The following is a 13807-nucleotide window of genomic DNA, read 5'->3' on the forward strand; positions in this document are numbered from 1 at the left end:
AGAGGGATATCGTTCCAGACTGTTGGGGCTGCCACCGAGAAGCGGCGCGTAGACACGATGACCATCCTGGATCTTGGTATCGAGAGGAGGTTGTGAGTCGCGCTGCGCAGGCATCTGCCGTGTGCTGAGCTGCAAGTTGTCAGTAATGAAGAAAGATACGGCAGGCGGATATGAAGGCGTTGTGGCAGAGGCAGGCGGTCTTGTATGTGACCCTGCTGGCGATGGGGAGCCAGTTGAGAGCGCGGAGACAAGCTAGTGAGTCGAGGCGGGGATGAGTGTGGGCAATGACGACGCGTGCCAGGTTATTTGGTAGTCTTTGAAGCTTCTTTAGGTTGCCAGCGGAGGTCCGGACTAGGACGGAGTTGCAATAGTCAAGGCGAGACCCAACTATGCAACATGCCAAAGTGTTGGCAATTTCAGTAGAGATGAGAGGACGTATGTGTCTAAGAGCCTTCAGGTGAAAGTTACATGAGCTGATGATATGGTTGGTTTGACGGTCGAAGGATAAAGTTGAATCGAGGATGATACCGAGGTACCTGAAGTGGTCGGTGAACTTGTTGATGTGACCGAAGATGTGTATGTGTGTGGGGAGTGCTGCTGAATTGAGACGTTGCTTGTGTAGTGACATAAGAAGGGAGGGGCTGCTGGGGGCTCTGGGATCCCAGGCAAGTCCAGACGCTTAAGCCTCTGGGTGCCAGGCACTGGGTTCCCAGAGGGTCCAGACTATTAAGCCTCTGGGCGCCAGGCGTTGGGTTCCCAGGCGCTTAAGCCTTTTTGGCGCCGCCAACGGGGGGGGGGGGGGGCTGTGTGTGCTCTGTGGGATGTCTGGTGGCGCACACGGCCCCACCCCTCGTTAGACTAGGCATAAAGGGAGAGCTCCCTGGACGATCAGGGCCCAGTTGTAACTCAAGACCCAAGACCCACGACCAGCCATCTGAAGACCCTGGGATGCTGCGAGAGCCAGCGCTGGGACTCTGGAACTCCCGACTCTACGACCTTGTGAGGGCGAGTTGCAGAGCGTAGCCAGAGTAGAGTATCTAGGCTGTGTAGCTAGGCTGTAACAGAGTATCAGGACTGTTGGAGAGTTGGACTGTTGGAGTGTTGTATTGTAATAAAGAAGTTACCTCTACAAGTGTCTCCGGAACCCGTTACACTTGGTACCTAACATGATGGCCACTGACTTTTTCGGATTAAGGGCTAGGTTGTGTGCAGTGAACCATTGTTGCATGGCGGTGGTACATTCCGAGAGCCTCTCGAATCCAGATGCATTGCTAGAATCGATGGCGGTGAATATAATCGTGTCATCCGCGTATGAGTGATGCTTAACACCGAAGCTTGCAATGAGCCGGCCGATCGGGGAAGTGTAGGCTGTGAAGAGCAGGGAACCTAGTACAGAGCCTTGGGGAACCCCCCATTTTGAGGGTGTGGAGTTTATCCTGTTATGTACGAAACTTGGGAACCCTAGCTACATACAATGTCTGCTGCCAGTTTTATAGGGCTGAACATTGAAAATGTCTAAGTGTACAATTATTGCGATTACCATGTCTCTATAGTCGTGGTTGAAGAGACATTGTAATGTTTTTAAACTATTTTATCTTTTCCTGTAATTTCTTGAAATTCTCTTTTGGCGGGTTAAGTAAAAACATGCCTTACAATGGCTGCCCATAAAAAAATTGTTTTAATGCATTTGTTTTCTGCCTATTTGTTTTAGTGGCCAGGTACTGGGCCGATTCTGCTGCGAGACCCGAGTGTGTGCTTCGCCGGGGAGAGATGTAAAAATGTAGGTGAAGAATGAAATAAAAATTAATAAAAATAAAATAATAAAAATCACGACGTTTCGGAAGCAACGCAAGCTTACGTCTTCAGGTGAAACTGTCACAGCCAAATATCGGTATCACTTGAAGACGGAAGCTTGTGTTGCTTCCGAAACGTCGTGATTTTTATTTTATTTTAATTTCATTTTTTACCTACGTGACTTTACCGAAAAAAACTAAGAGTATGATTCCTTGCAGTCGTGAAAGCTTCAAATCTCGAAGATATCAAAATGGACGAGCGGTGCATGCATCATGACGATGAGGAGCTGCAGCAGCAGCAGTCTCCAAACAATTGGAAGGCTCCTTCACTCACCATGCAGAATGCAGCTCAGTATGTGCAGCAGTATCCTCCTGCCTTGGCAGAGGCAGCAACCCAGACTTGTCAGTCTCCACAGGCTCAGCCAGTTGAGCACACCCCACAAGTGCCTAAGGTGTCTTCTGGCAGCAGTCAGCGAGCGAGTGGAGAGGCGGCTTCTGATACGAACTCCCAAGGTGATCACTTTGACTGCCCCTTGTTCACACACGCATGCTGCTGTCTAGCTATTAAGACACATTTGAGGTTTTTGTAAATTATATAATTTCACTAATAGGGGTTTTCCCCTTTTTTCTGGCAACAAAACTGACACCTTTTGCAAGGAATCATACTTACATTAACCACAATACTTGCAGTCAAATGCAAACAATAAACACAACTCTGATAATGTATGCATTGTCTTTGAAACTGATTGGTCCACACCAGAGACATCTTTCTTTAGAGCCTCGTCTCATATGGTGTTCGACCATTTGACTGCAAGTATTGTGGTTAATGTAAGTATGATTCCTTGCAAAAGGTGTCAGTTTTGTTGCCAGAAAAAAGGTGAAAACCCCTATGAGTATATTTTGGTACTGGCAAAGGAGGTCCCATGATGACGCCTTTTGGCGTCATCTGGTCGAACACCATATGAGACTAGGCTCTAAAGAAAGCTGTCTCTGGTGTGGACCAATCAGTTTCAAAGACAATGCATAAATTATCAGAGTTGTGTTTTTTGTTTGCATTTGACTGCAAGTATTGTGGTTAATGTAAACATGATTCCTTGCAAAAGGTGTCAGTTTTGTTGCCAGAAAAAAAAAAGGGGAACAACCCTATTAGTCTATATTTTGCTACTGGCAAAGGAGGTCCCATGATGACATCATTTCAATGTATTATTCTGAAAGAAATTGTCCCTGCGTGTACTCGCCTTACCTGTCCGCTTTTTGCCACTTAACCAAATCCTCAGGCTGCGTGAAAGTGGTGCACGACATGCTGATGACTGAAAGCAACTGTGGCAGCAATTGGCCATCCGACCAAAAAGACATATTTCACCTCCTGGTAGTTACCTGCTTTCGTTTAAATTCCTCGTTTTCCGCACTCATTGACATGTTAATGTTGTCTCTAACCCCTCCCTCTCTCTGCCACCGCCCCCTCTGTCTATTTAAGGCCACTCCACAGAGACGATCTCCCTCTCTGTACCTGTGTCACTCTCTCTCTATGTATCTTGGTGATATCTGTCTGCTCATATGTCTGTCTATAGTTGTTCTGGTTAGAATTTTTTGTTGCTATTTCATTTATACCTGATGATGATTGCTTGTGTTGCAATGGAAACGTCGTGATTTTTATTTTATTTTATTTTACTTTTATTAATTTTAATTTTTTACCTACGTGACTTTACCGAAAAAACCATAAGAATATGAAACCTTGCAGTCACGAAAGCTTCAAATCTAGAATTCACAATAAGCATTTGATGTTTTAAAGAATTTGCTCTGCGGTCTGTATGTATGTAGGTGCACGGGAGAGAACATTTTGAAATATTAAAAAAATCAAGGAAAGCCTGGAGCTGGTCCGAATGCTGCCCAAGGATGTTGTGAATGTGTTGCGCAACCTGCAGCAACAACGGTACGTGAACACGAAATAGACACATCGCTGCTCGTGCGAGACAAGTTCCCGATTGCTGCTGTAATTAAATGGTAGCAACAGAAGGGAAGTAATAAAATGATAAAAATAAAAATAATAAAATAATTCTCACGACGTTTCGGCCACAACGCAAGCAGCCGTCCTCAGGTGAAAACCAGGTCTGTCGGAAAGACAGCGTCTGAATGAAACAGCAAACGTGCTTGGAGCATGTATATAAGCTGGGTTGGAAGGGGGGGGAAAGGGGGAGCCTTGACAAAATAATTTGCATATCAAGAGGAATTTAGCATATTTCCATATCCCCTCCCTTTGATGCTGCTAATCCTGCATAATGCACGGGCATGAGTAGTACTAATCACATACCTGCATTTGCCATAAATATGCTAAATTCCTCTTGATATGCAAATTATTAGTGAATAATGTTTTCTCCTGGAAGAATCGTTTTAATTTTAAATCATTCACAGAGAATGTTTTGTATTATTGCAACGAAATACATTTGACAACGCTTTATTAAATTTGACATCCTGCACCGAAATTTTAATTTGAAGCTGTTATTTGTTTGCCTGTTGACTGTTCGACTTTCAAACAGCCATTATTCAATTCATGTTCATGCTGATGCAAATCTGTCTTGATTTTCCAGCTGCTACTCCATTATACACTGCACAACTACATAATGTTACATACAAATCTGACATGTTACATACAAATCTGAATTTGAAGGTACTATTGGTTTCACAGTGACACTTGCTCACCTACTTTCAAGCAGTCATTGCCATCCGGTTAGAGCAATGCAGTTGCGAAGTTTGTTCCAATTGACGTGATTGACAAACGGCTTCCTGTTGGATGCACCAAAGTGTTGCTTTTTAAATCCTTTATATTAAGTTCGCTTGCTTGCGCGCTTACGACCGTGCAAATCTTTTGGTCGTTTTTTAACCCACTTCCCGTGATCCAATCGAGCTGACATTTTGCACACAGACTCGTTGTGCGTGACAATTTATTTTCGTGAAAAAAAATTTCCTACATTTTCCACTTTTTAGGAAAACATTTTTGTCATATTTAATTTAAAATACCAATGTGATAAAAATAAAACTCTTACTCAAGAAAAACAGAAATGAATAATAAAATAAAACCGATGCCGCCACGCATATAAAGGATTTATAGTGAAAAACTTTGTTTTTACGGGTTAATTTTTTTATTTTGGATTCGAAATGTTGGAAAGGCAATGCTTTGCAAGATCACATTTTTGTATTTTATTAATATTTTCCTCTGACATACTATATGGGAGATGCTGAGCATGACAGATGCATGGACACTGAACTTTCTGTATAATTCCCGACTGGTATGTGTGAGTTGGTAAAGGTGTGAAGCATCAACATACGTGGAGATTTGTGCATGGCTCGCTGTGGGCAATGTATATAGGATGGTCACCCACGCTGAACCCAACCTAGCTTATGAGATCAGATGCATTGCAGTTGATGTTGTGATAAGCATGTGGGGCATTATCAGAGTTTAACTCATTGGAATGTGGATTATATCTTCATATTTTAACTTTAAGCACATGTCCATCTTATGATCCAAATGGAAAATATCTAAAAAAAGATTTCCATATTCAAAAATTATGCAATATATCAATATTCAGTGTCTATGTAATGTAAATAACTCCCATGTTGGTTATGAATACTGAGCAGTAGTTCATTGACATCAGGTTGTGCAATGAGAAAAGATGCAGTTGTCATGTGCATCAACCACTATTTTTTTGGGTTTTTAAAATCCTTTATATTAAGTTCACTTGCTTGCGCGCTTAGGACCGTGGAAATCTTTTGGTCGTTTTTTAACCCACTTCTCGTGATCCAATCGAGCTAACATTTTGCGCACAGACTCGTTGTGCGTGACAATTAATTTTTGTGGAAAAATTTTTCCTAAATTTTCCACTTTTTAGGAAAAAAAAATGTTTCACTAACACAATCATATATTTTTCCTAAACACAGAAAATTATTCAAGAAAACAACAAAAATGTACAATATAAACAATCATACAAAAACTGAAAACTTTATAATCCTTATATACGACTTTCCTTATATTTAATTTAAAATACCAATGTGATAAAAATGAAACTCTTACTCAAGAAAAACAGAAATGAATAATAAAATAAAACCGATGCCACGCATATCAAGGATTTATAGTGAAAAACTTAGTTTTTACGGGTTAATTTTTTGGGTTTTTTCTCCCTCCCAGATACGTGACGGAATTGCGTGGCAGGCCGTTCAACCTCAGCCGACACGGAAGCGAGTGTTCACAGGAAGTCTTGGCCGGCAGCCAGGGACCCTCCAGTGCCGGCGAAGGTTCCTCACCAGGTGACGCAAGCTCTCCCTGCTCGGCGCAGCACATTTCTCTGCAGGGAACGTGGCACGCGGTAGAATTGAAAGACGTGACACAATTTACCACAAAGTGATACGCAGTCTTCTTGGTTCTTTCGGTAAAGTCGTCACGTAGAAGGGAAGTAATAAAAGAATAAAAATAAAACACGATAAAATACAATTCTCACGACGTTTCGACCACAACGCAAGCAGCCGTCCTCAGGTGAAGAACAGGTCTGTCAGACGCTGTCTTTCCGACAGACCTGTTCTCCACCTGAAGACGGCTGCTTGCGTTGTGGCCGAAACGTCGTGAGAATTATTTTATGAAGTTTTATTATTTTATTACTTCCCTTCTACGTGATGACTTTACCGAAAGAGCCAAGAGGATGAATTCAATATTACTCGTATATGTGTTGAGGTGTAAATGGTTTTATTGCGAATGCTCATCCACTGGTTGCAGGCGTTGCACAGAATGTTGTGACGGGTGAAGCGAGTGGATCCAATGGTCCCCCACGGCCACCGGACGGAGACAACCCACCGGCCCGGCTTGGAACCCTGCCGGACAGCGGCAAGCCTGGCAACGCTCTTTACAAGTAAGTGCCCTTTAGGTGCATCATCGTCGCCACCTTTAAACATCGTCGTCATTTTTCGATTTAAAGCTTTCGTGACTGCAGGGATTCATCTTCTTGGTTTATTCGGTAAAGTCACCACGTAGAAGAGAAGTAATAGAATAATAAATATAAAACATAATAAAATAATATAATAATATAATATACATGATAAAATAATTCTCACGACGTTTCAGCCACAACGCAAGCAGCCGTAACGTCGTGAGAATTATTTTATTATGTTTTATTTTTATTATTTTATTACTTCCCTTCTACGTGACTTTACCGAAAGAACCAAGAAGATGAATCCCTGCAGTCACGAAAGCTTTAAATCGAAACGCAAAGTTCGTAATGCAGTTTGGGCTGATTTTTGCACTGGGATTTCCAATAAAAAATGTCATTATTTCCCATAGGGATATACAGTACAAGCAATGTAAGTGTTGCTTCACATGTTATTTCTAATCGCAATGTTGACGGAGTAAAAATGTGCAAGTTAATGTAATACAGCCGTACAAAGTACTTGTTCGTGCTTCTTGTATTTGGTATTAACATTTTGGAGCCTTGTGTGTTGTTGTTTTTTCGTGTCTCAAGCTTCCTGAAACAAATCGACTGCTTGGAGTTTTTGGAGAATTTCACTTCACGTGGATTGTCGAGTGTCCAACAGCTGATGGACGTTACTCTACAGGCAAGTTCCTACGGACGCTTCCATGCAAACTACGCGTGTTTTTTAACGTTTACAAGATTGGGATTTATTTTAAAGTTGTGCAAGTTTTTCTGCAACATAAAAAATGCACAAAGAAGCTTGGAGAAGATGGAAGGTTGGAATTAAACTTGTAAAGAGTTAATACGTGTGTGGGTGAGTGGTGAGTGGTGAGCGTGAGTGGTGAGGGAGAGGGGTGAGTGGTGAGGGAGAGGGGTGAGTGTGAGTGGTGAGGGTGAGTGGTGAGGGTGAGTGGTGAGTAGTGAGGATTGTCGTGCCACAAGAGGGGGCTCTGGGACCCTAGGCAGAGAAGCCCTTGGCGGCAGGCGCTAGGATCCCAGGCACCCCAGACACTTAAGCCTCTTGGCGCCAGGCGCTAGGATCCCAGGCACCCCAGACAGTTAAACCCCTTGGCGCCACCAACGGGGGGGGGGGGGGGGGCTGTGTGCGCTCTGTGGGATATCTGGAGGCACACACAACCCCACCCCTCGTTGGGCACGAGGCATAAAAGGGCAGCTCCCTGGCCGATTGGGGCCAGTCGCAGGTCAAGACCCGCCAGCCAGCCAGCTTAGGACCCTGTACCCCCTCGTCCCGCTTGTCCTTGTAAGGGCCGGGGCGCTGTGAGGGCCAGTGGTGGGACTCTGGGACTCCCGGCTCTACGTCCTTGTGAGGGCGAGTTCCGAGGAAGCCAGAGTCCAGACCCGCACCTTGGCTGGGTCGGGTCAGGTAGCCTCCCCTAGGGTAGTTGTAGCCGGAGGACCCCAGAGCGTAGCCAGAGCAGTGTACCTAGGCTGTGTACCTAGGCTGTGTACCTAGGCTGTGTACCTAGGCTGTGTCGCTAGGCTGTGTATTTAGGCTGTGTACCTAGGCTGTGTCGCTAGGCTGTGTACCTAGGCTGTGTATCTAGGCTGTGTACCTAGGCTGTGTCGCTAGGCTGTGTACCTAGGCTGTGTACCTAGGCTGTGTACCTAGGCTGTGTACCTAGGCTGTGTATCTAGGCTGTGTACCTAGGCTGTAACAGAGTATCAGGACTGTTGGAGTGTTGTATTGTAATAAAGAAGTTACCTCTACAAGTGTCTCCGGAACCCATTACACGTGGATACCGAAACATGCAAATAAGAAACATTGACAACTGCAAAAAGTAGATGGGCTTGGGCAAGGGCACATCACTGGACTGCATTGTGGCTGGGAAACAAGACCAGTGTTGGAATGGCATCCAAAGTAGAGCATACATCACCAAGAGGATGACCACCACAGAGATTCGAGTTGTGAGAAGATTAGTTCGTGTGTCGTTGATAGATGGATCGTGGTCACATAGCTCGAGTGAGGAGACTGAGGAGTCCTGATCCAGTAGTGGGTACAAAAAAAACACATTCCGCCTGTGGAGGGAGCGGGTAGGAACGTTGGGTTGCTCGGTCAATGGCCAACTGTGAGGGCGGGCACAAGCCGTCGTGAGTAGGTTAAACGTTGAGTTTTATAAGGGCACCACGGGGTGACCAGCCCCTCCCCACCCAGCCCCACCCCACCCTCCCCACCCAGCCCCTCCCCACCCTCCCCTCCCCACCCAGCCCCTCCCCACCCTCCCCTCCCCACCCAGCCCCACCCCTCCCATTTTTGGATGCACGACGGACAGACACAATCATCCCCTGTGGGCTGGTGGAACCAGGTGGTTCCTACCGGTAATACCGACTGATTTTGTACATTAATTGCTCTGAGGAATACACGTCGTCAGAAATTTGAAGAATGTTGTATCGTACACTATGGGAACCTCATTTGCCAGTAAAAATATCATAATTGTTTTTTTACCCTTCTATCTGGCAACAAAATTGACACCTTTTTACAAGGAGTCATGTTTGTATAGACCACAATACTTGTCTCGGGTGTGGACCAATCAACTTCAGGGACAGTGCACATTATCAGAGTTATGTCTTTTGTTTGTATTATGACTGCAAGGTATTGCGGTCTATGCAAACATGACTCCTTGTAAAAAGGTGTCAGTTTTGTTGCCAGATAGAAGGGTAAAAAAACAATTATCAATGTTGTATCGCTGAACACAAGTTGGTGTGTGTGTGTGTGCATATTTTTTGTATTTCGCTGGATTTTAGGACTTGGATGAACTGGGAGTCCCAGAAGCCAAAAAGCGACTGCTATTGAGTGGAATCGAAGAGCATGGCGTGTCCACCACGATCTCCAGCGAGACGACGCTGCAGCGCTCGTCCAGTGAAGAGACAGTCCACCTCAGCTCCGAAGACGACGACGATGACGGCATCGACACCAAGGACGGCATCCGTGCCAAAGTGTTCCCAGCGCTGCGGCCCTCTGGCAGGAATCTGTCCTCTGTCGGCAATCGGTATCGCAAAAGCAGCATTGCCAAATACAATTTGCGAGCGCACGCTCGCCAAGCCGTTGCCCTTCCTCGTGCTGGCAGCTGGGGAGGCAGTAGCAGCCTGGAGGTGCCCAGGAGCAAGATGCCAAAATTGTCTTCATGCTCTGACATCGAAGAAGAAGAAGAGGGGCTGGAGTGAGGAGAGGAGGGGGGTAGCGATAGATGGATGATGGTGGGAGGTTGTGTGGGCCGTGGGATGCACTTTGTATGAAAAGCCCTTGGGGTAAATAAGCTGGTGTCTTTTGATTTAAAGCTTTCGTGACTGCAGGGATTCATCTTCTTGGTTCTTTCAGTAAAGTCACGGTCGACAGACCTGTTCTCCACCTGAGGACGGCTGCTTGCGTTGTGGCCGAAACGTCGTGAGAATTATTTTATGATGTTTTATTTGTATTATTTTATTATTTCCCTTCTACGTGACTTTACCGAAAGAACGACGTTTCGGCCAGAACACAAGCAGCCGTCCTCAGGTGAAGAAACAGGTCTGTCGAGAAGACAGAGTCTGTTTTTATTTATTTATTATTATTTTATTTCCATTCTACATGACTTTACCGAAAGAACCAAGAAGATGAATCCCTGCAGTCACGAAAGCTTTAAATCGAAATTCATTTGAGCTTGCTTGCATAGTTTTTTTTTTTTACAGAATGCAGTCAATAAAATATAAAGCAGCATCTTGGCTTTACTACCCAAGGCAGGAACTTGTCTCTTCCAAGAAAGAAGTGAATGACTTGTCAGTTTTGTTACTTCTTAATTTTGGAGCTTTCGTGACTGCAGGAATTATTCTTTGTTTTTTTTCGGTAAAGTCACGTCTAAAGATAAAACGTGCCGTTTAAGTCATCTGGAGTTGAAATATACAACACGTTTTGTTTCCATGCAGAGGAGATAGCCATGTTCAGAGCAATGTGCTTTTTTGTTGTGTTGCATTTGCTCGACTGTTCAAAGATCGTTTCAAATCTGCATCTTTTGGAAGGATGAACACGAAGTGGGAAGGTTTTTGCAAAATCAGATGTTCTCATACTCCAGAAGATTGTTGTACGGGGCCTGTCTGCTCTAACCTACTTGATAACAACCCCAAAAATGCCTAAATAAAGTTGATTTGTGACATGTTCCATTCTGCAAAGTTTTATAGACTTTGCTGCTGGTAGCAGATGTAGAGAGAACAACACCTGTCTACACTTCGTGTTCATGGAACTGTCTTAAGCGTATATATGCAGTGGGTTTTTTTAAATCCTTTATATTAAGTTCACTTGCTTGCTTGCTTAGGACCGTGCAAATGTTTTGGTCGTTTTTTAACCCACTTCCCGTCATCCAATCGAGCTGACATTTTGCACACAGACTCGTTGTGCGAGACAATTTATTTTCGTGAAAACATTTTGTTCCAAAATTTTACACTGTTTAGGAATTTTTTAAAATATTTAATTACCAATTGCTTAATGCTGCCAGACAATCATCTTACCCATAGGTGGCAGCCATCTCAAGCCAGAGGACGAGCGGACTCTAGCCGCCATGCATATAAAGGATTTATAGTGAAAAACTTTGTTTTTACGAGTTAATTTTTGTTACAGGTAGGAACAACAGTTCCCCACTGCCCACCAGGGATTATTTGTCTGTCGTGCATAGCCCCTCCCACCGTGTAGCACGCTCCCGGATTGGTTGAAGTGCGTCACGTGACCGCGAGCTTTCTGCCCCACCAAGTTCCTAGCTGGCCACTGTGAAGGAACGTGATTGTGCTGTGGATTCAGAAACCCGAGTTTGAGGGTGACGTCCGAACTGCTGATTGTTTGGGCGCTGACCACTGGTGAAGTACCCGTCTGGTCACTGCCTGCATCTTGGAGTGGATTGAAAAAGGGCTGTTGATATTCTTGAGCTTTGATTAAAAGCCAAAAACCTTTAAAGTACAATTTCAGAAATTGTTTTTCTGGATAAACCACTCGGAAAAAATATATCCAATGTTTGAGTTTGCATACGGAGCCCAAAACCACCTGTACGTTTTGCAATGTGCTTTATATTTTGTAGCAATCACTGCCTTTCATGTAAACTGGTACCAGGTGCATACAGCGCATGAGAACGTTCAATTCGAATGTGCAATTCCCTGGAATAGCTACAGTATTGATTTGTTTAAACAAGTTTTGACAATAAAAAAAACTCTCTTTGAACCGTTAACACGATCTTTTCTGACGGTGTTTTTTAATCCAATGTGGCGCGATAGAAATATTTTATTTGCCTTCGTACACGGGTCGATATTGACGGAGCACAGGCGAGTATCACTTTGACGCTGTGGTGGATTGAGCGCAGATATTTGCGTCAGGGGTAGCTGAGCGAATCGCCGTGTGGTAATGATGCCTCCAGGTGTGTCAACCGGGATGTTCTGTTCTGGATCGCAAACAACAAAGTACCTAACACTCACACACACACAGACTCCTACACACACCTACACACACACACACCTACACACTCACACAGCTACACACACCTAACACTCACACACACCTAACACACACACCTAACACTCACACACACCTAACACACACACACAGACTCCTACACACACCTAACACTCACTCACACACACCTAACACTCACACACACCTAACACTCACACACACCTAACACTCACACACAGACTCCTACACACACCTAACACACACACCTAAGACTCACACACACACAGACTCCTACACACACCTAACACTCACACACACCTAACACTCACACACACCTAACACTCACACACACCTAACACTCACACACACCTAACACTCACACACACACACACACCTAACACTCACACACACCTAACACTCACACACACCTAACACTCACACACACCTACACTCACACACACCTAACACACACCTAACACTCACACCTAACACTCACACACACCTAACACTCACACACACCTAACACTCACACACCCCTAACACTCACACACACCTAACACTCACACCTAACACTCACACCTAACACTCACACACACCTAACACTCACACACACCTAACACACACACACACCTAACACTCACACCTAACACTCACTCACACCTAACACTCACACACACCTAACACTCACACACACCTAACACTCACACACACCTAACACTCACACACACCTAACACTCACACACACCTAACACTCACACCCACCTAACACACACACACACCTAACACTCACACACACCTAACACACACACACACCTAACACTCACACACACCTAACACTCACACACACCTAACACTCACACACACCTAACACACACACCTAACACTCACACACACCCAACCCTCACACACACCTAACACTCACACACACCTAACACTCACACACACCACTCACCTACACACACACACCTAACACTCACACACACCTAACACTCACACACACCTAACACACACACACACCTAACACTCACACACACCTAACACTCACACACCTAACACTCACACACACACACACCTAACACTCACACACACCTAACACTCACACACACCTAACACTCACACACACACACCTAACACTCACACACACCTAACACTCACACACACACCTAACACACACACACACCTAACACACACACACACCTAACACTCACACACACACCTAACACTCACACACCCCTAACACTCACACACCTAACACTCACACACACCTAACACTCACACACACCTAACACTCACACACACCTAACACTCACACACACCTAACACTCACACCCACCTAACACACACACACACCTAACACTCACACACACCTAACACACACACACACCTAACACTCACACACACCTAACACTCACACACACCTAACACTCACACACACCTAACACTCACACACACCTAACACTCACACACACCTAACACACACACCTAACACTCACACACACCTAACACTCACACACACCTAACACTCACACACACACACCTACACACACACACCTAACACTCACACACACCTAACACTCACACACACCTAACACTCACACACACTAACACACACACACACCTAACACTCACACACA

The 13807-nt window shown here is 44.8% G+C and overlaps 1 pseudogene; it reads left to right on the forward strand.

The window, feature by feature from the left end:
* The first annotated feature begins 521 nt into the window (after positions 1-521).
* Positions 522-10235, forward strand: LOC133362367 (tumor protein p73-like; annotated as a pseudogene).
* Positions 10236-13807: the final 3572 nt, after the last annotated feature.

This window comes from Lethenteron reissneri, unplaced genomic scaffold, assembly GCF_015708825.2.
Source record: "Lethenteron reissneri isolate LAM-NWPU_2019-01 unplaced genomic scaffold, ASM1570882v1 scaffold_1456, whole genome shotgun sequence".
Classification (NCBI taxonomy): domain Eukaryota; kingdom Metazoa; phylum Chordata; class Hyperoartia; order Petromyzontiformes; family Petromyzontidae; genus Lethenteron; species Lethenteron reissneri.